This window comes from Falco punctatus, assembly GCF_963210335.1.
Source record: "Falco punctatus genome assembly, chromosome: 3".
NCBI lineage: Eukaryota > Metazoa > Chordata > Aves > Falconiformes > Falconidae > Falco > Falco punctatus.
The window spans coordinates 119,008,119-119,031,674 of NC_137582.1; the positions used below are offsets into that span (position 1 = coordinate 119,008,119).

The window sequence follows — 23,556 nt, forward strand, 5'->3', positions numbered from 1 at the left end:
CTGAGATATTTGCAGTACACCTATAATTATTTTAATTACAATTAAAGATTCACACCGAAGGAGCATGGCGAGGCCTGCGCGCACGGCCTGCCTTCTGCTGCCACAGCTTCCCAGGGATTTCCAGTGGAGCCAAAAGCTTTGCTGGTGTGGATGGGCTATGTCTGCGTATTGTGTTTTAAACTATATAATTAATTGAATGCAGCGCTCTGCGAGGAGCTAATTCTGCTGAGGGATTTTGGTAATTGTACAGACATTGAGAGGAGCAAGGCCCAGCCCCGCGCTCGGTGGGGAGCCACGGGGAGGAGGCCGGGTGGCGCGGGGGGCCAGGCCCTGCTTTTGGGGATGGCAGAGGCAGGGCAGCGAGCGGGGATGCACGTTCCTGTGGCTGGGCAAGGGGAAGGGGGAGGCTGAGACGAGAAGGACGAGGGGGAGATGAGGAAGCCAAGAACTGGACGGTCCGCCATGATGGGGCAAGCCTAGCTCTAGTCACCAGGCCCACGGCTCAGTGGGAGGGATGAGCAGAAGAGTGGTGGCAGCTCTTCCCTCTTCCTCCTTCTGCCTTTTTTCCCCCCTTTCTCTCAGTTCTTGAAGTGTTTGTCGGTGAGGCTGGCCCAGCCTGTGCCCCACATCACCCTGCATCGCCCTGTACTGTGGCACTTATTGCACACACCGTCCTCTTTAAATATCTGTGTCTGCACGGGAATCATTTGCATGTATTTTAAATATCTTCAAGATGACAGTGTGGAGAAGAGAATGGATTAAGCCTGGCTTTAAGAGATGACAGAGCACAAAACAATGATCCCGGACAAAGGCGAGAACGCCCCAGCCAGGCCTTCGCTGAGTGGGCTGGGCGGTGGAGCGGCGCTGCCGGAGCCGGCTGTGGGGCTCTGCAGTGCATGGAGCACACGGAACCACAGTACTCCTCCTTGCCTTGCACCTTTTCTTCCTGAGGAAAAGCTTAGGTCGTGCTGGACAAAACTGTCTGTGGCCAGCAGCTTCCAGTTCAAGCAAATGCATATTAGACACTATTTCTTGGAGATGCCTTTTCATTTACAAGGCGGGGGAGAATAATACCGTAATGTCAGCAAGAGAGCTACCACAGCCGTGACAGCCTCTCGTAGTGCTTCTGCCCTGGGAGCTTTGGGGTTTCTTTTCCAATCAAGTTTTTCATATGGTAACATTCAGAATTTTGATGGTAGATGAGGCTACTTTTGTTCTAAGAGAGAACATACTTTCACTGTTGCATGGCCCAGGAATGAGTTCTCCACTATTAAAATGTAATTTAATTTATCTCCATGGATTTTGTGATGACTAGGATTTGTTCTAAGGAGACCTTTAAAGGAGAACTTTTGCATTATTAAATGTATGTGCTAGGAAGTTGAGTTCTGGCATCCTCTGATAACCAAATTTCTTTTCTATCCTCCACTATATCCATCATGATAAAAGCCCCTGCCAAAGCCCTAACTCAAGCCATGCTTCTGGCATATTGTGAAACGAATCAGGAGGGAAAAAAAAAAAAAAAAAGAAACCCACAAGATGATCTAGTCCAGTATTTTTTTTAATCAAAGTTTCAAGGATATTGATGGTTTACCTCATAAGGTAAACATTTGTAGCCCAGTTGCTTTCCCAGGGTTAAACCAAAAACAAGTGGCTAGCTGAAACTGCAACTAATTTGCTCTGACAGACTCCAGTCAGACTCAAGATGAGTTTTCTTGAAAATCACAGGCCCTTTACACGCGGAGCAATGGCACTGGTACCTTTGACAGCGGGCCACAGGGTGATCCTGTTTTCCAGGGACAAGCCCGATGGATGCCCAGCTCCTGCAGTTCCCCAGGGGACCCTGCTGTGCTGCAGGACAGCTCTGTGTCCTTGGGGCAATGGGTGAGGGATCCTTGTCCCTTTGCCCCTGCCTCACCTTCCCATGGTGGGGAGACACTGCCTGTTCTTGTGAAGGGCAAACCCCAGCCATGCACTGGTCCCGGCCAGCAGCAGATTGCCCACCCTGGCGTGTGACCATGCCCCCACAGCACATACGCAGGAGCAGGGGGACAACTGGGGCAAGTCAGATCTCTGCTTGGCCGCTGGCATCTGGGATGACCTGGGGCAGGTCCCCTTGTGACACAGAGCTCATTCCTCAGCTACATGTGCCCCCAGGCCCCCACCATTCCCAGATACAGCCCAAGAGGCTATGGAGGGGGTAGCTCTTGTTCCAGATACACCTTGGGGTCATGGACACGGCCCCAGGACCTCAATCCCAAACGCAGGATGGGGGCACTCCAGTGATGGGCACGGCATACACGGCTCTGCCAGTAGGTTTCTCCTGCCAGCTTCCACACAGTACGCTGGAGGGGACAGCCCGAGATGGGCAGTGCAGCCCAGGGTGTCCCATCAGAGTGGGACTTAGGCAAAGAGACACTGAATATTTTTGGATGCCCCACAATTTCTCCAATGGCATCACTTGTGCCCTCCTCCCATGTTACCAGTGTCAGCTAACCCCAAACTGAGCCATAGCAGCACGGGCTGGGATTGGGAGCAAGTGGCACAGGCAAAGCGGGGTCAGGCTGGAGCGACCCAGCCCGGCTGTGGGGACACTGGTGTCTGTTTGGGCAGTCAGTGATTTAACAGCAGCATTCTGGTGTTCTGCCTCCTCAAAACTGCATGCAGCAGCCTGGGGCACAGCTCTCAGGGCTGTATTTATTCTTCACTGACAGCTGCTTGATGAGGAAGTCACTGTGAAGCCTTTCTCCTTGGAAGGCCCAGAATTAGTGCACACTGGTCCCAGCTCCATGTTCACTACCTGCTAACCCATGAGAAAGATCCGGGATTTGACGCCAACCAGCACTTATTTAAGCACCAACTCCTGGCCCCAGCAAAATCTCAGCACCCTGGAAATCCACATCCTCCCTGTTCTCCCAAAATCGCCTCAAGCAAGGCAGCGCATGTGTCTCCCCATTCCTAGTGGTCTACCCAGTGCTTGTCCAGCACGACCGCAGTCTGCTGCTCACCGAGCCAGCATGCTGGGGCTCAACAGAGGAGACAGCACAAATGATCTTTCCTTGGTTCAAGACTCATGGTGCTACTGTGCTCTCTGTTAAAGGCACGTGCAGTATATGGGGTTTCCTGCGTACAAAGAGGAAGGTACTTTTTTTCAGTGTTTAATTTTATTACTTCCCCGATGCATTAGCTCATGGATCGGAGCCACAGCAAACCATGCCATGAAAAGAGCTCCCTTCCCTAAGAGCGTCTCCAGGGCATAACAACGGCTCTTAAGCCAGGAGAGAGCCGAGATGATTTCACCACCAAAGCTGGCATCACCCCCAGGACTCAGCATGGCACGCAGCACCTTATTGGCACAGCTGGCACAGCTGGCATGCCCGCCCAGCAGGTCACCATGCTGGTGCAGGAGGACGACATGCCTGTGCAGTCCCGGCTGCCGACTGCAGAAAGCTGCTGCTCTGCTTTGCGTATAAGTCAAAACCTGTAAGCTACTGGTTACAGAGACACTCACTGTTTTAGCAGACTGAAGCGGGAGAAGGGAGAGAGCTGCCAGATCCCAGCTGGTCTCTGCTCCAGGAGCTGATGGAGGATTAGCCCAGTAGCATGTCTTTACAAATTGTCGGTTCACAGAGTACACAAAACAAAGCTCTGAGGACTGAGTGTCTCAGCACAGAGGCGAAGGCAAATGCTCTGGGAACCTGACAGCTCTTTCCACCCAGACACACAGATACGGGGACCCTGGCTTCCTGCAGTCTCCGCAGAGTGCTGCCTGTCCCACAGCCGCTCAGTCTCGGCTGGGGCTGGTGGCTCAGAGGAAATCCCTCCTGCCTGCAGCCTCACAGCCTCATGGCTCCTGGCTGAGCCTCTCCCTTCCTGGGCTGATGCCCCACAGACCAGAGAGGGTTTGCAAAATGTCTGCGGGTCCCTCCTGGCACATCCTGGCACGAGGAAGCCATCTGCCCTGGAGCGTGGGGAGGCTGCTGGAGTCGCTTCTCTGCCCCACACAGCCTCGACCTTCTCTGGAAGGCGTCAGCCCTGGGGGCTTGGGGTGGACTGACAGCACTGTGGAGAGCTAGCAGACAGGCCCAGAACTGCACCGACCAAGTACGGCACTGGGGGAAGCTGTCATGACCTAACATCTACAGCCCTCCCAGCCCGGCAACATGTCCTGCCCCAGATAGGGAGAGAGATGCAGGGCTGTGCCTGCTGCACGGGCTTATGGCAGAGCTGCCTGTCCCCATTGCCATCAGCTGATACTGCAGCACATCCTGCTCCCTGTCCCAGCTCCTTGCCTGGATGATGCTGGAAGGCTGTGGCATGTGCCGGGTCCGAGCCGATCCCTCTGCCTGCTGCTGCCCACGGGCACCGGGACATGCCAGGCGCTCTCCCCATGCCCTTCCATCAGCCATCCCTCCCATTAAATCCCTGCCCTAAACGCACGGCTGCAGTCCTGCTGCTGGAAAGCAAACGCATGCCGGACTGCGGCAAGGCATGGAGAGAGGCGTGCTGGCCACTGCATGCTGCCTGCTGCCCGCTGCCCATTCCCTGCCTGCTCCTGCTGCTGCCCTCCCGCGCGGGGCCCAGGCCTCCCCACCGGCCACCCTGTCACACGCGGTGGTGGAGCTGGAAGCTCTTGCTACTTGTTTCACGGGAACTTCCGACATTTCAAAAATTGTTTTCATTCTGGCTTGGAATGAAGACAAATATTTCAGAAATTTCCTGGATAACATAAAGTTTAAAATATCCTCCAAACTAAAATAGAAGTAGTAGGCTATCTTGCATTATGTCATATCATGCCAGCTCATGGTACACTGAGCAGAATTACAGATGACTTGTCATGAGATGTAAACAAAAATACAAATAATGTCAACAAGAGAGGAGAAATGAAATGCTGAAATGAGAAATTCTCTAAAACTATTCCCCCCCCACCTTGTGCAAATTGGTTCTCCATGGGATATTGCTTGGATTTTATAAAAGGGCACGATCTGGCCAAAGCAGCTCTTCTGTCCTCTGGAGAAGAAGGAACACCCTGCCGGTGCTCCCCACCAGCCCCTTCCAGCCCCGCAGCCCCGCAGCAGTGCTGCTGCAGCCGGGCTGGGTCCAGGATGTCCCCTCGCCCCCTGCCCCCTGCTCCCTGGCCACGCTCAGTCCTTTATCTTGTTTCTTGCAAGCCAAGGGCATGCGTGCTCCGCGGTCAGCCCAGCACACCCCGGGCCCCTGCTGTCTGCCAGCAGAGATAACGCCAAGATGGATAAAGCTGGGCGCTGGGGTTAACGGCGCGAAGCGACTGTAGGGGGAGAGGAGGAGGAGGAGGTTGTGTGGTCCCGCTCTGCCCGGTGCCGGCCGCAGCGGGGCCACGGCTGGGGACAGCGCTTACCTTGGCTCAGCTCTGCCCGGCTGGGGCTGGCTCCTGCCCTCCCTGCGCCCGGTGCATCGCCTGGGCGGCCGCTCAACACCGGCGCGGCTGCCCCACGCCGGGGCTCTGCGCCGGGCAGACCTCCGGGCGCCGGCTGGCACCCATCCCCCTGTCTGCCCCGTGCCTCTCCAGAAAGGCACTGCTGGGAAGGAGCGCCGAAGCTCATGTCTCAGGCGCTGTATCCACCCCTTCCCACCCTCTTGGGGTTCGGTCCTGCCAGTTCCACTTGTGGGCTGTCCTCACCACTTTGGGCCTTTCTACCGCTCCCCTTCTTGTGGCTCTGGATGTCACCACAGACACGCTTTTATGAGAGTGGGCTTGTGCAAGGCTTGTATAAAGTGTTCTCAGAAATACGAGGTCCTGTCATTTGTAAAACTAATAAAAATGTCCAATAATTTTTACAAGGGAAAAATGAGTCATTGGATGGCACATTTCTCATTACTGGCATTTTACAATTAAAATGAGCATCTATTGAATCAATCCAAAGCTCTTATTGTTAGCAGACACTAATAACTTCCTGAGCTATTGAAGATACTTTTTTTCTGAAGAAACATGACCCCTCACCACGGCATTTCTCGTCGAGAGTGGTATCCAGCTGAGACCAGCTCTGCTCAGCTCCTGCTGGAGTGGTTTCAAACACATCCTGATGAGACTGGTGGCTATAACTGGGTGGGAAATTGTTTTTAAGCCCTCAAAAATGTTCAAGATTTCAAAATTTTTCCCGCTCCACATGGGGATGAATCCAGAATTGTTCAACGTTTTTACCAAAAAGAAAAAAAAAAAAAAAAGTCTTCATGGAAACCAGCTCCGGAATAGCCAATAACCATCAGTCATGCTGAGCCGGGCAAAGCGGGGACTCCTGCCCGCCCCAGCCCGCTGGCGGCTGGGACCGCCGTGCTGGTGGCTGCGCTGGCATGAGCTGACTTCTTCTCCCAGGGTGGGACACCCATCCCAGACCTCATGACCTTCTCTGGTGAAAAATGAATCCAGTGAAACTTTCCCAATTTCACTGCAACAGTTGCGCGTGCATGGCCAAGCGCTGGTCTGTGCTGTGCTCTGCCCCATGCAGGAGCCAGACCAGCAAAACAGGGTCATCACCACCTATTGCCTTTGGAAGATGGAAATTTTTGCAGCTGCTTCTGTTTTCAAAACCCACTAGAAACTTCAGGACGATATAGGAATGCTTAATTTTCAATAGGCACTAAAACCATCTGCTGCTATCTCCTGAAAATCAGCCTCCCTCCAGATGTCTCAGGATGGATCCTGGCAACCACAATCACCACCTGCTTTTGAAAGTGGACACCCTGATAGAAAAGGAGGGATGGTCTGAGAAAGGTTCAATGAGAAAAAGTCCTGCAGTGGCACAGGGTGCAGCCAGTGCTCAGAGGCTCCCAGTGCCCCCAGCCAGTTCTCCTCTGCCTACGAGGGCTCAGTGCAGCCTCATGAGACTAGTCTGAGAAGAGCCAGCTTGGCTGTGGGACTCATTTCTCAAAGTGCCTTTAGATGAAGCAAAACACATTACAAGACAAAGCCCACATACCGCCTCCAGCAGAGGTGTCCAGGGAAAGCTCCTGCTGCAGAGTTTAGCTGGGGGAGCTCCTGGCTGCCGTACGGCCAACCACCAGCCAAACCCTCAGCATGTGCCCTGAGGTGCACCTGCCGGGAGATGGTGCTGAGGACAGTTGTCACTGGTGCAGCCCCGGGGGGCTCCCACGGCCACCCACACCGTTCGCCAGGACACTTACTCCCACCTGCTGGCAAAGCCCAATGAAAAGAAATTCACTTGGGCTTTGGGTGACCTTCTTCCTCTCTTTATGTTCATGCTGGCATCACGTTTGTTCTGAACCTTCTTGTAGAAGGCATGTTTTAGGAGTGCTGTTTTCCCATGCGCGGCCACCTGCACATCCCCAAGGCAGAGGGAGAAGCCTTTTCCTTGCCATGATGCCAGAAAAGAGAAGCCAAATTCTCCCCACGTGCACAGAGAATACAGTCAGTTTCTGGATGAGAACGGACATCTTTCCTCCAAAACCCCAATGGACCCTGGGCAGCCAGGCTGCTGTCACTTGTGGGGAGGTTCAGTCCCTATTTGTATGATCAAACACGTGCAAAGCTGATGAAAAACTACCATGAAATCCCACTGCACAGTAGTAACAATGAGCAAGTGCTGGCTTCCAAATACTGAGTGCCCTGCCAAAGAGCTGGCAAGTACAGATCCTGCTGGGCTGCGGGGGTCCAGATGCTGCTTTTGCCACTGCAGATCATCTTTGTGCAGGTCTGCAAGAGACAAGCCCCAACCCAGCCACCTCTCCAAGAGCCTGCTCGCCAGAAATGAATGGCCAAAACACTAACACTCATCCATAGTGGAGACTTCACTCTGTCCTTGCTAGAAGAGTCCTCATCTGTGCTGAGTAGAGGACTGGAGCAGGCACTTGGTGCTTGCTGGCTGAGCAGTCCAAACTGGGCACATCAGAAGGATGCTGGGCTCTGCTCCCTGTGCACCACGCTGTCTCTGGACTCTCCCGTCTCTCCATGCTCTCCATTTCTCTCTGGAGGGGACAGTTCTTTCTCTTGGGAAAGTGCAATGGCAGTGGGGATGCTGATGCAGGGCCCAGATGTTGGGGAGAAGCAGATGAGGTTGTTTTCCATTCTGTGTTATTGTGCAATGGATCCAGAGCTGGAGACACTTCCCACTTCTTTTCCTTTGCTACTGAAACACGGGGGTTGGGATGACAATATGTATTGTCGTTTATAAGCACTGTAAGACTCTCCTGGGACCTACGTGCATAAATCTTGTGTTTGCTTTAGCATTCTTTTTCTCTCTTACATCCTTGCAACAGAGCTTCTGCCTGTGCTGTATGTGTGTGAGACTGAGCTCTGCAGAAAATGAAGTCCTGTTCCCAAGAGCATCAGTCTGTGCTGCTGCCATACTCCTCTCGTCCTGCTCCAAAGGGAGGGCCGTGGGAACTAGCTGCTAATCCAGCCTGTCCCAGCCAAGGTCCCGCTGCGGCTGCCAGGTGCCTGAGCGCAGCGCACACAGCGGGCATTGCCGACAGCCGGCAAGAAATGCCAAGAGCTTCCCTTTATGGCTCCGTATTTCCTGTTAAATTTTTATGGGATTTCCTCAGTGTTCGGATTTATGAACATGTTTGCCTGGCTTTGGAGGCCCAGGATCCTGGTGTGGGCAGACACTGGCAGAGATGAATGGGGAAACCTGCTGCCAGGCGGGGGCAGGGCTGGGGGTCTGCCTGGCTCCCCGCTGCCCAAGGCAGCAGTTGCCGTGCTGGGAGGGCAGCCCCGAGTACAGGTGCCACGGGTGCCACCCGCCACAGGGCCAGCTCCCAGGTGCCATCGCAGGCATTTGGCCCCGGCTCCCGCAGGGCTGCCTTGTGCCTGGCCCTGCAGGGAATTTGGCGTCCCCGCCACAGGGACTTATCGGCTGATGTCGCAGGATTTCCTCACCCCGCCGGGAGCGCACAATAGCGAGGACAGGCTGCTCCTCAGACACCCTAATCCCTTGGCGATTGTGCTGCGTTTCAGGGGGTGACAACAGTTCAATGAAGGTTTGCAAGGTTAGCAGGAACGTTAATCCTTACAAAAGAAAAATGTGACAATTATTTAATGCCATGGCTGGAAGCTTTTGTGCTGCCCTTAGTACAATGTGTTTGTACTGGGCAATGTCCTATCTAAAGCATTGCTGAGGACAAATGCTACACAGGCTACCTGGGCACTGGCTGCACGGCTGCCAGGGCTGCAGGGTGCAGGGTACAGGAGGGGACGGGCATCTGTGCCAGGAGGCTGCAGCTGGTGCTGCCAGATGTCTGTGCAGCCTGGCTCTGCTTCTGCTCCGTCCCTTTGAATTTTCATATGAGCAAGGGAGTTTCTGCCATCATCCAATGAAAGCACAAACATGTACATGGCCAGAGCACACACGGACAGCTCTTGGGAGTAGCAGAGTTCTTTATTGTCTGAATTCAATTTCCAGAAAATTGGGTGTCTTTTACAATTCAGAGATGCTGCAGAAGAAATGCAGCTGATGAGCTCCTGCTCTCCAAGTTTACACTGTGGTGAACTGCCGGAGGAGAGCGTGGAGGGCACACGCCTGCTGAACTGCTCCAGGATGCACGGTGGGGAGTGTGCTCCAAAATGGGTCCAGAGACCTGCACAGGAGGGGGCAGGTGGCATGGGGACAGAGGGAGATAGAGGACCCTTGGTTACTGGACAGTGATTCCCAGGGCACATGATGAGACTATTGCAGCAGTTGCCCCTTCCCTACAGAGCAGACGTGCTCTGTGGTCCCAGCACCCCAGGGGCAGCTCAGCAGGGTGGGGAGCACCCTCCGTGAAAGCCTGCCACAGCTGCTGGGGGCTGGAGGAGATGTGTGAGCGCAACTCTATCTGTGTGAAGCCTTGGCCGCTTCCCGAAGGACAGCTCTTCTGGCATTAGTGAGTTGCTGGGAGGTGGAGGAATGAAACACCCTCGGCGCTGCCAGCCAGCTTGTGTGCGGAGAGCTGTGACAGCCATCCGGGGATTTCTCTGGCTGCAGGGACTGAGGGAAGGGAAGGAAGGGATAAAGCACTGAGATCACAGGCAGGATCCCGCCTGCTCGCCCAGAGGCAGGCTCAGCACCACAACACGCCCCTCCAACCTGCTCCCAGCAGCGCTGGTGAAAGTGCCGACGTGCTGTCCCTGCCTGACCCCACACACATCCCCGCAGCACACCGATAGCCAAAGGCAGCAGGAACAGCCAGGTCTGGCAGCGCTGCAATGACTCATGCACTGCCAGCAAGATGGGGGAACCCCGCAGTGGTGCTTGGTGCTCCAGCCAGGCTGGGGCAGCATCTCAGCCTGGCCAGAGGCAAAGGCCTCACCAGATGTCCCCTGTGTAAGACCAGCAGCCTTCATCCTGTCCCAGCTCCCTTTTCCTGCCTGCATGGCTGGGGCATCAAACAAACTTCTCTGGAGAGAGAGGAGCTGCCAGAGGGCAGCCCCCAAAGCACATGGCAGGCTCCCAAGAGGCTTGGGTCAGCCTCACCCTCACCTGCCGCTTCCCTCTCAGCATCTCCTGGCCACGACTGTCCCCTTGGGCATGCCAGGCAGGGCGAGAGGCCACTGACCGTGGGGCAGCAGGTGCTGGCTGTCACTTGGTGCTGGTGGCGGGCACTGTCCTCGGTGGATAAGCATGTTCACATGGCGGTGTGCATGTGTGTGTGCTCGTATGTGCGTGTCTAAGTCATTGCGGCTCCATGGATTTTAGGCACTGCAGGCAGAAAGTACAAATCTGCATCTGATTAAAACGGCCCTTTGTAATATAACCTATATGAGCCTGCACTTAACACCCATCATCCTGAGGAAAGCCCAGGCTCTCTTCCAGCCAGTTGGACTCCGTGCCTCCGGGGCAGATCTCCCAGGGACATGAGACTGCCGGGGCAGGAACTTGGATGCGTTTCTGTGTGGATTCTTCCCCCTTCTAGAGAGGCACAATGGGGCTTTGCATGAGTGATACAAACATGCCAGTTGTACTTAAGGTTGACAAATAATGTAAACCACACAATCTGGTTTGAGGGAAACGACTTCACCACAATTTATTTTAGTGCTTTAAACATCACGCCAAACTCTGTAGTGAATTGCTAAATTAATGCCGGGCTGCCATCTAAATAGACATCTTCAGATCACAAGCATGTTATAGGGGGAATGGTTTCCTTTGAAATGGTTCCCACAGCTTAAAGGCTGTGCAAAGAAAAAATGTGCCCAGGATTCAATTGCTGCCAACATGTGGTGGCCACATTTCTCTGCCGCTATTGGCCAAGTTGCACAGTAAAGCTGAGGAAGTATCATTTGAGGTGGATAGATAAACCAGCGATTGCAGAGAGACAGGGAATGTCATAAGCAGCTCACTCCGAGGAAAGGGATAAAGCAAAATAGCCTCAGTTCCAAGCTCTTAGCCTGCAAAAATGTCCCCTGCCCAGGAAGGCAGCTGGTCGTCCCCATCACACAGTTTCTCCATTGCTCCTGATGCAGCAGAGAAGCTCAGCGAAAGCACAGTTGGATGTTTCTTCCACTCTTGGTTTTCCATTGGCGTCTTGGCTGATGTAATCAGCATTGCTGCGCTCCTCTGCTCCCCTGGCTGCAGGCGGCCAATGGCAATTTCCACCCGCTCACAGCGGTGTCCCAGATCTCTAGAGAGAAAAGCCCATCAGATCCACTTGACGGGGGAAGCCAGGCTCCTGGGGCCAGAGCTCGCTCACTGGAGCCAGGAGACTGCACATGAGAATCACAGGGAATGAGAAGCTGGTTGAACACCTTCCTCATCTACAGGTCCACTTACGGTGCAGTTTGGAAAGCTGCAAAGTGCATGCAGATGTGTTTGAGCAGGGGCTGCAGAGGATGCCCTGCAGCAGTGTGGAGGGAAAGAAATCAGAAGAGACCCTGCCCCTCTCAAGGCAGCGCAGCTGGGCGAGGGCAGAGGAAAGAGCTGGGTGCGGGAGGAGGGCTGTGCCGGGGGAGGTGCAGGCAGCATGTCCCTGCCTGTGTCCTTGCTAGCTGTTCTTTCAGTGGCTCCATCTGCGGGATGCTGGGAGCTCATGGGACCAAACAGTCACCCCAAAGCACAACATGGTACTGCCCATGCTGTGTGCTGCTGAAGGTGGGGGGACAATGGGACCACGACAGCTGCCCCCTCCAGCATGGAGGAGCTGGGGAGGCTCATGGTGGACACTCACGCCACATGTGTGCTTTACATATAGACTTCAAACACTGGAGATACCCTGGCATCCAGCAGCCAGGCTGTAGCAAGCACCCTGTAGACAAAGGATGAGAAGACAAAGGAGATGGAAGGGAGCTGTCACTTGGCCACTGTTCCCACCCAGGCAAGTTGGGTTTTGTTTCCCCATCACCAGCCCGAAATCCATCTTCCATGCTTTCGTGGCTCAGTCGCTCTTTCCCCTTATGGTTTCCTTCAGCTGAGCTGGAGGAAGAATAAAGAAATGTCTCTCTGGGCCCCAGCCTCTTACAAGGCTCATAAATATGTCTCTGCTTAAAAACTCAAGGATTAATTAACTCATGAGTATCTCCTAACCAAAGTTCTGGGAAAGAGCACCCTCCTGCGTGGGATTCAGCACGTCTGCAGGAGATTTCTCTGGGGCCTCTTCCCTGCCCACAGATGCCTGACCAGGATAGACCTGGGGCTGGGCATCACCCAGCAAACAGGACCCTGGCCCCACAGCACCACTGCACGCCAGCTGTGCTGTGCTGGGACTCCGGTGCCATGGGGCACCTGGGTGGCCATCAGCATTGGGCTCCCAGGACATGTTGCCATGTTGCCTTTACAGTGTTTTCAATTAGGTGCTTGACAATGCCCAGGCTCGGTGGTCCGTTGTAAATTTTGAGGGCTGACAGTGCCATGGGAAAGTCTGGACCAAGGGGGCTGGTGCCTCGGGGTGCATCTTGGGGCCTGGCTTTCAGGATGCACAAGCTGCTGGCCCTCCCATGCAACCCATCCCCAACCCCACACCATTTTCAAGCCCCTCACCAGAGCGGCTGCCCCAGCATGGTGGGGATGCTCCATGCTGGGCACCTGGGCACCGCCAGCCCCCATGTGGACCCTGTCGGCGGCTCCCATCTCATCATGCGCCCCATCCTGCTTTGGGAGGTGCAGGCTGCTCCCAAGGTGGCTGCCCCTTCTCCCAAGAGGTGCAGGGCAGGAGGGCAGGCGCAGTCCCTGTGTTGCCCTGCCCTGGGCCCAGCCCGGAGGGGTGCCGAGCCCTGCAACAGGCACAGGACGAAGTGGACTGAGGGTGTTGCTGGAGTGTGTGCAGGATCACACCCTTTGCTCGCAAGGTCCCTCCACCTCCACCGCTCACTCGGGCTCCCTCTGCAGCCTGGGTCCTCTCTGCAGCCCCTATGCCTCTGCACGGCAGCGGGTCTGCAGCCCGGCCAGCCTTGAGACCCCCCATGGGCGCTGGCACCCTTGCCGAGGAGATGGCCCACTCTGCGGCTCGGCCGTGCCCAGCACAGCCCCTGGGGAGGGAGGGTGTCTCCAGCAGCCGTCTGGTCCTTGGCACAGCGTGTCGGCTCAGTAATCGCTGGTCTCCAAAGAGCAGGAGCTGCCAGGAGCCACTCCTTCCTCAGTGGGTCTAAGCAGAGCTGGTACGAAACAAACAACTTTTGCAACATGTTTTGTTTTCCATCATTACATTTAAAAAGTAAATAGATTAAATCCATTTTGCTGCCACTTCACTATGTCAAGTGTAACCTGAGCACTGCTCGCAGGGGAGGCAGTGCACTGCGCGAGGCCTCCCCCAGCTCGTGGCACAGCTGCCTGGCTCTGCTGGCACCTGGGAGCAGCGCAGGGATGGGCTCGGACAAGCCGTGTCGGTCCTGTGCCCATCACCCCCGCTGCCCTGCTCGCTCCCAGGAGGGGTGTCCCCATCCTGCACGTCAGGCACGCAGGGCTGGAAGGGCTGGTGCTGAAGCAGAGAGGTGTGCAGGAAGCTGAAATGCCAAAGCTGAGCAGGGACCATCCCTGGCACACAGCTGCCACTGAGGAGGACTGCAGTGTCCCCCAGGGCTGGCGCCGAGTCTCTCCTCCCTCCACTCCTGCATTACTTCCCACCTTCTTCCCAACGTCTGCTGCCCAGCTCAGCATGGGAAGGAGCAAGATGCACGCATCCACCCCAGGCTGCTGCGTGTCACATGGGGCTGCACGCACAGAGTGTCACCCAGCAAAGCACCAGCACCAGCAGGAGGTACCCCCAGGAGCTGTTTACTGTAATGACATGGTCTCTCTCAGTGAGGTTTTTGTCCTGTCCTCAGCCCGGGTGGATGAGAGGCCCTGGGGACAGCTCTCTGCCAGTCCCCATCCCCAGTCCTGGAGCTGAAAGCATCTCGCATGGCCATGCACCCAAGGGCAAAGGGGCTCTGCATATTCAGTTGCCCACAGCTCCCCCAGGCAGCCCCCACCACCTTCCCCAGCCCCTTGGAGATGCCACCCCTGGCCAGCACACAGAAGAGGCAGGGGAACAAACACCCTGTCCCGAACTGGCTGCTCCTCACCAGGGCATGCCGGCCGATTGGGCTGCAAAGGCAGCTCCGCTGCCCCAGCGAGCGGCTCGGGAGCGCCGTGTGTGTGCCAAGGGCAGAGCCTGTCTGAACTGCAGCGCAGGGTGATGCACTCCAAATCCCCTCACAAATGCAGAGCAGGGAGGGGACCGTTTGCGCTGGGAGCACCATTCAGAGGCCTGGATTTTCTCCTCTCCATGAAGGCAGCTGTCTGCACCCGGGACAGACCTTGATTACATTGGCACCACAGTCAAAGCACCCACTGATGTCATGTGAAGTGGAACTTGGCCCTTGGTGTGAGAGGACTCAACGCTGCTTCCAGCTGGCCTCCTCGCTGCTTCTCGCACTGTCTTTGGAACATAATTAATTTGCTCTGTTGGAGGGGTGGTTTCCAGCTAAGCAGGGATCCTCTGGGTTTACCAGTTGGTGAAAGTGGTTTCCAAAGCAGGGCCACCCTTTCTTCTCAAGAGCTGGTTTGGAGAGGCAGTGGCAGCCCCCGTGGGCTCCTGCCCATCACAATGCCATACTTCTTTTTTGGATAAGCCCAACAGTTTAGCTTTATCAGACACCTCTAGATACAACATGGTTTCTCTGAAGCGCTATGGCAGCTTCTTTGCTTCCTGTGAGGGCTGGCTAGCATCAGAGAAGGCCATGGACTGGCTGCTGCAGGGACCCAGCTGCCCCGGGATCTGATGTGATCTCCCCAGTGCCGCCCTTAGCCACAGCAGCCACTGCGAACACGGATGGGCTGAGCTTGGCCCTGCCCTGTGGGAGCAGCCGTGCCGGCCATGTGGCACCGTGATACCCAGGCGGGTGGCCCATCCCCGATGGCGCCCTGAGCAGTGGGAGCGGCTGTGGGCCGAGCCAGCTGCTTGGGCTTCTCCTTCTTCCACAGAATTTCTTCCCTCTGCCTCTGCACTGCCTGCAGCAAGGCTGCTCAGTGCTGGAAACCCAGATGTATTTCAGTGTCCCAGACGGGCCCTGCCCTTTGCAAGCTCCAGCCCCAGCTTTGGGATCTGGAAGGTCAGGAACCCTGGGGCCACCCAGCCTGGACAGCACCTTGATGCCTGGGACGCTTGGGTGGCCCCTGGCCCTCTCCCACCTCCACCCCAATTACTTGCAGAGGCATTTTCTGAGCTGACTGCACCTCCATCCATCCCATCTCGCCCCTTGCCTGTGTGTGCACAGTCAGGCCCTGTGTGTGCTCCCATCAGGCTCTGGTCTGAGCTGGAGGAGAAGAGGAAACATTTGAGCAAACTGTTTTACCAGAAAACATGCAAGTGACTTTTTTAATAATAACATCCAAATGAAAACAATGTGGGCTTCAAAGTCCGTCCTCAGGATGCTTTGTGGCTCACGGGCTTTCTGACAGCAACACTCCTTTCCATCCCAGGGAACGCACCCAGGAACACCAGCCCCTTCCCACGGTGCCTGTGCTGCCTCTCGCAGTTCGGCCACCCTGCATGGCTGAGGTCTGGGGAGAGGGTGCCAGCAGGGCTACGCTGGGATGCTGGGGATTCTGTCACTTTATCTGTCACAATTCTGTCAAATTGGCCCTTCAGTGGCTTCCTCTGTCCTGCCTTTTGCCAGGATTGCAGGCAAGAGCCCTGGAGATCAGCGTGGCCACGGCTGCGCCTGCTCTAGAGGCAGTTTCTTGTTACCCAAACATAAATGTTGATGTTTGAGGAGGAGAGATGCTGATGGAAATGGAGCTGGCCCTGTTTGTTTGTTAAAGCAGCTATTTTAAACAAGTTCTGTTCACACAGCTTGCAGTTCGGAAGGAAGTTTTCCCAGCCATAATATCCTAGCTCAGCGCTGGGCAGACAATGGTTCAGCAGTTGCCTGGGATTAGCATGGTGAAGTCACCCTGCACAGCCTGGGAAGGGCGTCTGGGAAAGGGCAGCGGTGGATTTTGTGCCGGGGAGGCCGGGGGGGCAGGAGCCCCCTGGGGAGCCGCGGTGCGGGCACGGGGGTGGCAGCTGGGCTCGGAGCAGGGCACTGTGCAGCTGCCCAGGCTGGCAGGGTCCTGGGCAAGCGCTTCAGGACAGCCCTCCGCGGGCACTCAGCATCTCTGTGCCCTGCTTTTTTTCTCAAGAAAAATGGTTCCATGCAAAATATGTTTTTGTTAAAATACTTCCCACAGCAGTAAGCCTGAAAATGAGGCACCTTGTCACCAGCCACGCCGGCAGCGGCTTTGCCATCCGGCAGTGCTGCGGCGGTGAGCAGAGCCAGGCTGTGCAGGGTGACGGGGAGAGGTGCCCCCAGCCCCACTCCCTGAGCCCAGGAGGGCATGAGATCCTCTCGGAGCTGTCCCTGCCCGTGCCCTGAGCACGGCCGTGCCATGAGCCCCGCGCCGCGGCCGCCCGGGCGCCGAGGGCCTGGCGTCACGGCTGCTGCTCCCTGGTGCGTTTACTTCGGGAAAGCAGACAGGGCTCTTGGAGGGTGGTGGAGGCGGCAATGCCAATTCCTTTATTCATTACAGCCTCATATACAAATAAAATCTTTACAAGCTTGCCTTGAGCTTTTAAAAATGCCGTTTAGGACGTGTCATTTGTATTGTCTGACTTCAGCTCCCTTGCACCATGACTGATCTCAGAGGCAGTAAAACATTGCTTCCACGTAAAACCCAAATGATTTTATTTTATTTGCTGGGGCAGGGCAAGGGAAGCACTTACCAAGCAGCTTCCTTGGCTCAGAAGTGACACCCTGCTGCCCTGGGCAGGTCACCCTTCCCGCTGGGACATCTCTCCTCGAGTCCCCGTGCGAAAGCCCTGGGGGTCTCATGGGCTGGGGGGCACGAGGCCCTGGCAGAGCCTCTGTGGATGCTGCTCCCACCAACATGGGCACCAGCCACACTCTGGCTCACTTCTCCCCACAGCAGGATTTCCCAGACATCTCTGGCTGATGCCTTGTCAGCACCCCATTTCTGGGGGCCCCAGCCCCCTGAGGTGTCCCTGCCACTTGCAGCCCCCTGCCCGGTGACTTGCAGGGTGTTTTTGCAGAGGGCCATGGGCAGAACCTCCTCCACCACGTTTCCACTTGGGATGTCCCAGAGAGTGGCTGTGGCAATGTCTGCACTGCTACAAACATCAGAAGAAGATGCAGAAGATTAAAACAAATAAATCTCTGCCATCCCTTTGGTTGCTCTACGAATGCCAAGGCGTGAAAGCTCTGACTCCGGAGGTGCACATGGAAACTCTCCACCAAGGGGAATTAATTGCAGGAGCACTGGCCCGTAGCATGAAGATTTTTTCATTAAGGGCTGAGATGAAGCTTTCTTTTTCTTCCTCCTCTTAGTGAATCTTATTGTGATTAAATTAAAGGAATTCTCGTTAAAATGTTAATATCCTTCTAAGACTGTTTGTTGTTTTTCTCAGCTGCCTCTGGTCTCTTTAGAGCCTCTGCTGCCTTTTCCTAACATTTTCCAGCTCTTCCTCCCTCTTTATGCTGCCCTCCCCCCTTTTTCCGAGGCAAACTGGAAAGTTATAGTTGTGGTTGACTCGTGGCTGCAGGCAGTGAGTCACGCCGAGGATCCCCACTCGCAGCTCGTAAACAGGAGGGATAAACACACACTCCTGCCTGGGGCCTGGGGCTGCACCCAGGGGCCTTGCAATGGGATGGGATGGGGACAGGGATAGGGACAGGGATGGGGCTGCCTCCTCACAGCCTCCCGGGCCTTTCCCCAGTACATGGGGCAAAACGAAGTCAAAGCCTGTTTCCTCGTGGCTGTCACCAAGCCGTGGGCCAGAGGAGAGCCCGGGAGAGTAGCTGGTGACCCTGCCTGCCCCAGTCCCTGCCTGCCCCTCCAGGAGGCACCATGCACACAGGGTCCAGCAGCACCCCCACCGTGCTTGTTGTTCCCACCACCAGGCACGTGGCCATCCCTGATGCATTCCCTGCTCCCATGTCCCCAGGCCAGCAGCCACCACGTGGGGTGAATGCATAGGCGGCTTCCAGTGACTCGGCAGCAGCGCCTAAAAACATACTAAAAAGTTACTGAAAAGTAGAGGAATGATAGGGGTTTTTTCCACAGCTAAGGAAAAAATGCTTATTTGTGGGCATTTTCCATTCAGGAGCATCCAATGCAAATACATTGTTCCTCTTTGAATTCCTAAGCATATGGTATTTTGGGCTGTTAGAGTTTAATATTCTTTTCATTACTGATATCTAATACAGACAAGTCTTGAGGGTTACACAAAACATATGTGAACCTAATTTGTTTTTACTGTGCCACATGTTTTTACTCCCTGCATCACTCAGTTAGCTTTTTTTTTTTAATCATGTGATCAGCAAAAACTTAATGCTATTTTTAAGCATGGTAAGAAAGTGAAAAACACATTTACTGTGACTGCAGAGTAAGAAGGGTGTAGATCTCCAGCTCTGCAAAAATAGCTGGTAGGGTGTGATAGCAAAATGTGATACTGCTGCTGTAAAAATGGCATTTCTTTAGCAGCGCAACTTGCCAAAATACTGCACTGCTTGTAAGGCAAATTCCTAAGAATTCTGAGTTTGGAGTAATTTATCCAATGATTGAAAGAGATGAGAATGTGCTTCACAAATACATAGATCTGTGGCCAGCAAGTCACCACCTTCCCACGTGCCACAGGGAGCTCACCTTCTGCCTGCCCTTCCTCCTGCTTGGGAGCCTTCTCCATCTTTTCTTTTTCTGACATCTCTCTGGAGAGAACATTAATTTATTGACTATATAATCTTTAATGCTCTTTTTTTTTTCTTTTTTTTTTTTTTCTTCATTAGATTAGCCAGGTGTTCACATGGGATCCATATTCATACAGGGGATACAGAAGGATAAGTAACTCAGAGCTGTGGTCACCATGCCAGCACTGATGAATTGGTGCTTCAGTCTGTGCTCTGCAGTTGCGTCCCCAGTCAGCTGCTCAAGTTGGGATTGAGTTTATTTGGGAATTCTGGAGCCTGGAAATGAGGAGAACAGGGAAACAGGAGAGTCTGGGTGGCTGCGTGCAGGGCAGCTCTCTGCAGCTGGAACAGAAAGCCCATGTAGATGTCAGCTGTGTAGGCAGGCTCGAGAGATGCTCGTTGCCCAAGCAAGGCAGGTTCCTGGGCACAGGTCTCTGTAATGCAAGTGACCAGTATTAAATCACAACCAGCCTTAGGTGTAGATGGATCTTTAATCAAATCTCAGCCTTCTGACCCTTGGTTGTTGGGATCAGCAGGAAAGAGGAGGACGTGTGCTGACTTGCTGGTGGGCTGGAGGGAGGGAAGCATTGCCCACCCACGTGAGTCCGTTTCGGATGCTTGTGGCTGTACAAGCCTCCTCCACGACAGAATTGGTGTTCATTGCTCAGCTCCTTGCAGGTGGCCAAGGAGAAGTGTGGCACTCGGGACGGCAGTGCTGTCCTGCTGCCGGCTGAGCACCATGTGCCAGGAGCCTGCCCCGGCAGGTCAGGCAAACGTGAACCCTGGCAGCCCGTCATGCCGGAGAGCTTCAGACAACCCCAGACGCAGGAAATCCTGGTGCTGCCACATGCTGGATTCTCCATTCACACACATGTGCCTTATTAGCAGTGTCAGAAGCCTCCAGCTTGTGTGTGACTGCTAACCACAACCACCAGCATTAACCTCCTGCTTGGGGGTCATTTGCAACAACCCACAGAAATGCCTCAGAACTGGGCCATGTTGAAAGAAACTGGTGGGTTCCTAAAGAAAAAAAAAAAAAAAAAAAAGCACTTTATTATTTATTTATTTGGGCCTTTGAGAATTCTAGAGTACAGTAATAAAAATGTTGTGGACATCTGGAGCCTTCCAGGCCGGGAATCCCAGGGTGGCCATGGTGTAGGACAGCTCCATTCATGGGCTGCGATCACGGTCGCCGGGCTCTGCCTGCTTTGTCGCAGCATCATAGAAGTATGTGGGGCCTCGCTCACCCTCTGACGACCAAGCGATCTGGTGTCAAAACCATCCAGCCACCCCGGGATGAGCCTGGCCACAAGTCATGGTAAACCCAGTCACTACAGAGCACGCTGAGCAGGTTGGTCGTTGGCCCAAGGCGTTCAGGGGAGTATTGACATTTGCAGTGGGATGGTGGAGCTGTGGGAGATGTCAGCTGCACAGACCAGAGAGGGACAGTGGCGAGGCCAGGACATAGCGCTTGGTGGGTCTGCAGAGCTTCTGGCTGCTAACGCAGAACTCCTGAAGGTGGAAACAACTGCTCCTTGGACAGTGCTGCTTCTGTGGGAAACCACAGTGCAGAGCTCAGTGAGGGACATGCTTGTTTCCCTGCGAGTCTGCAGCGATGCTCAGGGACGGCAGCACGGCCAGCAGTCCCAGGGGACAGAGAGCCGCAGACTCACCACGTCCTGGGTCGTGGGTTTGCATGCTGTTCTTGAGAACATTCGCCATGCTGCAATGCTTTGCCTGCCCATCCAGAGAGACCCCTGCCGTGTGTGGGAGCCGTGCTGCGAGAAATGCACAGAAGAGTGCTCCCCCCGCGATGCACTGGAGCAATATAGCAGGAGCAGCTTGCCTAAGCCAAGGAGAAATTAAATCTTACATTACATAACACTGCAGCACACGATGGAAGGGGAAAACAGGACACCCCAGCAGCTTTCCCAACACAAATGTATCTGTTCTCTCCAGCAGGAAAACTCTAGAAACTCCATTCAGGTGTCGCTGCGGGAGCCCCAGCTTGCACAGCAAAGCAGAGGCCAGGTTTGCTGCATGCCAAGCAAAGAGGTTGGATGCCATGTGAACCATGGGGTGATGCACCATACATCTGCATCAGATACTCCCAGCATAAATAATCCATTGTGCTCTGGAGCCTGAGTCAGCCATGCAGCTGGGTTCTCCCGCAGGTCATGACTCATTTGGCCAAGATGCTGGATTTGTGTCAAGGAGCACATTGAACCTGAGCCTCTTTGTTACAAACAGGCCCTGGTCTTCAAAGGGTTAAGGGTAATTTGAATGATTCCTTTTGTTTAGATTCATTTCAGGTTTCGTGATTTCTGTTATTACTGCATAAAATCACTTGCAGGCACTCGAGGTGGGGGCTGGAGGGAAGGATAGCTGTAACAGATGTGAGCTAATTGGAAGCACAGCAGCAGCAACAGCAAGTGCTGCACGGTTCTTTGGGGGCCGAGTGCCGCTCAAAGGCTTCGTCACACCCCGTTTGCGAACTGCGCTGGCCATGGGGAGAGACTGGGAACAGGAAGATGTGCCGGGGTGGGATGGAGGATGCTAAAGAGCAAGTCTCTCCACTTCAGTGAATGTTGAAGTTCTGCTAATCCCAGGCCACCACCAGCCAGGGCCAGAGCACCAGGTGGTGCCCAGCTCCCAGCACCTCGGCACAGCTTTGAAGTCAGTGCCTCCAAATACCTCCAGGGTGAGTGTCAGGAGAATGGGGCCAGGCGCTTCTTGGCGGTACCCAGCCAGAGGATGAGGGGCAATGGGCACAAACTGAAACACAGGAAGTTTCAACTGAACACGAGGAAGAACTTCTTTACTGTGGGGGTGACCGAGCACCAGAGCAGGCTGCACAGAGAGACCGTGGGGTCTCCTTCTCTGGAGACATTCAAAACCCACCTGGACACGGTTCTGTGCAACCTGCTCTAGGAGAGCCTGCTTTAGCAGGGGGTAGGACTGGATGATCTCCAGAGGTCCCTTCCCACCCTGACCATGCTGTGATTCTGTGAATCTGTGAAGTTGCATGATTCAGATTTCCATTTAGTTTACAAATAAAGTTGGCTGGGTAAAGGCAAATATGATAATTACTGCAAAAAGCGGGCTGCTCTGATTGCAGCAGCTGCCTGGGATGTGGATAAGAAATGGACCTGAAGGGCTCCTCACCAGTGCTTCAGTGGATGGGCTGTGTGCTGCTGGATAGGGATGGCCCCAGTGTGGCCAGGATGGGATGGGATGGGATGGGAAGGGACAGCAGGCATGCCCACCTGGGAACCTGCCTCCAGCATGAGTCATTGCTGCTAACATGGCAGACCACAAAAGGATTTTACAGAAAGAACCAGGGATAGGCACAAACCCTCTCTTCCCTCACTCCTGCAAAGCTGGCATCTGCAAGGGCAGCCCCTCTCCATCCCATCACCCTCCTCACAGTGTGCAGCTGCCTGGTCTGCAGCCCCTTTGGGCCATCGCACACCAGTTCACCAGCGTGTCCCTCCAGCTCCCCAGGATGTGACTGGTCCTGTGTGGCATGTTCAGCCTGTGAGGCAGCCGATTTGCTTTTCACTGAGAGACGACCCAGCCTCGCCCATCCCTTCCAAAGGCAGGTGTGAGATGCCTCGCTGCCTGTTGGCAGCTGTTCGCTGGCTGAGGGCAGGATTTGCTCCTTCTTGCCATCCACAGAGAGATGCTGGGTTAACAGATGTACCTCATCCATGCCAGGCACAAGCTCTCTAGAACCTGCCTTGTTTCCAAAAAGCAGAGCAGAAGCTGCTGTTTTGCTAATACCCACAGAAAGGGTCGCATCACGCTGAGAGACGTGCCGGTGCCGATCAGAGCTGGGATGCTTGTGACTTGCCACAAACCTGCGCCTCACACCGCGAGAGGGGTGAGAACCTAAGAAGGTCATACAATAAAAATTCAAAGCATCCCGATCCAATAACCAGATGGAGCTGCAGGTGCTAATGAGATTGTGCGTTGTCTGTTGTTCCCCAGCTTGCATCTGTCAAGAGCTTTCTATGCCCCACCATGGCAACATTTGCTTTAATTAAAGAATCTCTGCGCGGCACCAGAGGGCAGATTCACCCGGCCGGGATTTGCTGCATTCACCGAGTCGCTAGACAGTCTGTCTCTCACCGGGGATTAGGCTGCGGGAAGCTCTTGGGCTGCTTGGCATAGAAAAACAGGAGAGCTTCTGTGTGAATCTGAGGAACGTGGTTCAATTAACTTTTCTCACTCTCCCTTTGGGACAGACACAGAGTGTGTCTGGGGGTTCACACCCCAGGCAGGTGACAAGGCTCAGGATTAATTAAGTAGCTGACATTCCCGGGGCCCTGCTCTCCTGGGAAAGCAGCGTGGCGCTGGGAGCCAGTGGTTCACTGAGCTGCCAGCGCTGCCCAGGGGGTCCCCAGCCCCCCCGCCTGCCTCAAGAGGGG

The 23,556-nt window shown here is 54.7% G+C and overlaps 1 protein-coding gene and 1 long non-coding RNA gene across 2 annotated transcripts in view; one reads left to right on the forward strand and one right to left on the reverse strand.

Annotated features, from left to right (window-relative positions):
- The window catches only part of RSPO1 (R-spondin 1), a gene marked incomplete at its 3' end in the record, with an annotated part of 31,494 nt that extends 22,762 nt beyond the window's left edge, over positions 1-8,732 (reverse strand). Inside the window, exon 1 of the mRNA XM_080381998.1 lies at positions 5,375-8,732. The remainder of the gene's footprint in view (positions 1-5,374) is intronic.
- LOC308061682 overlaps positions 1-23,556 on the forward strand; it is a 529,572-nt gene that overhangs the window by 446,528 nt on the left and 59,488 nt on the right. The window lies entirely within an intron of this gene.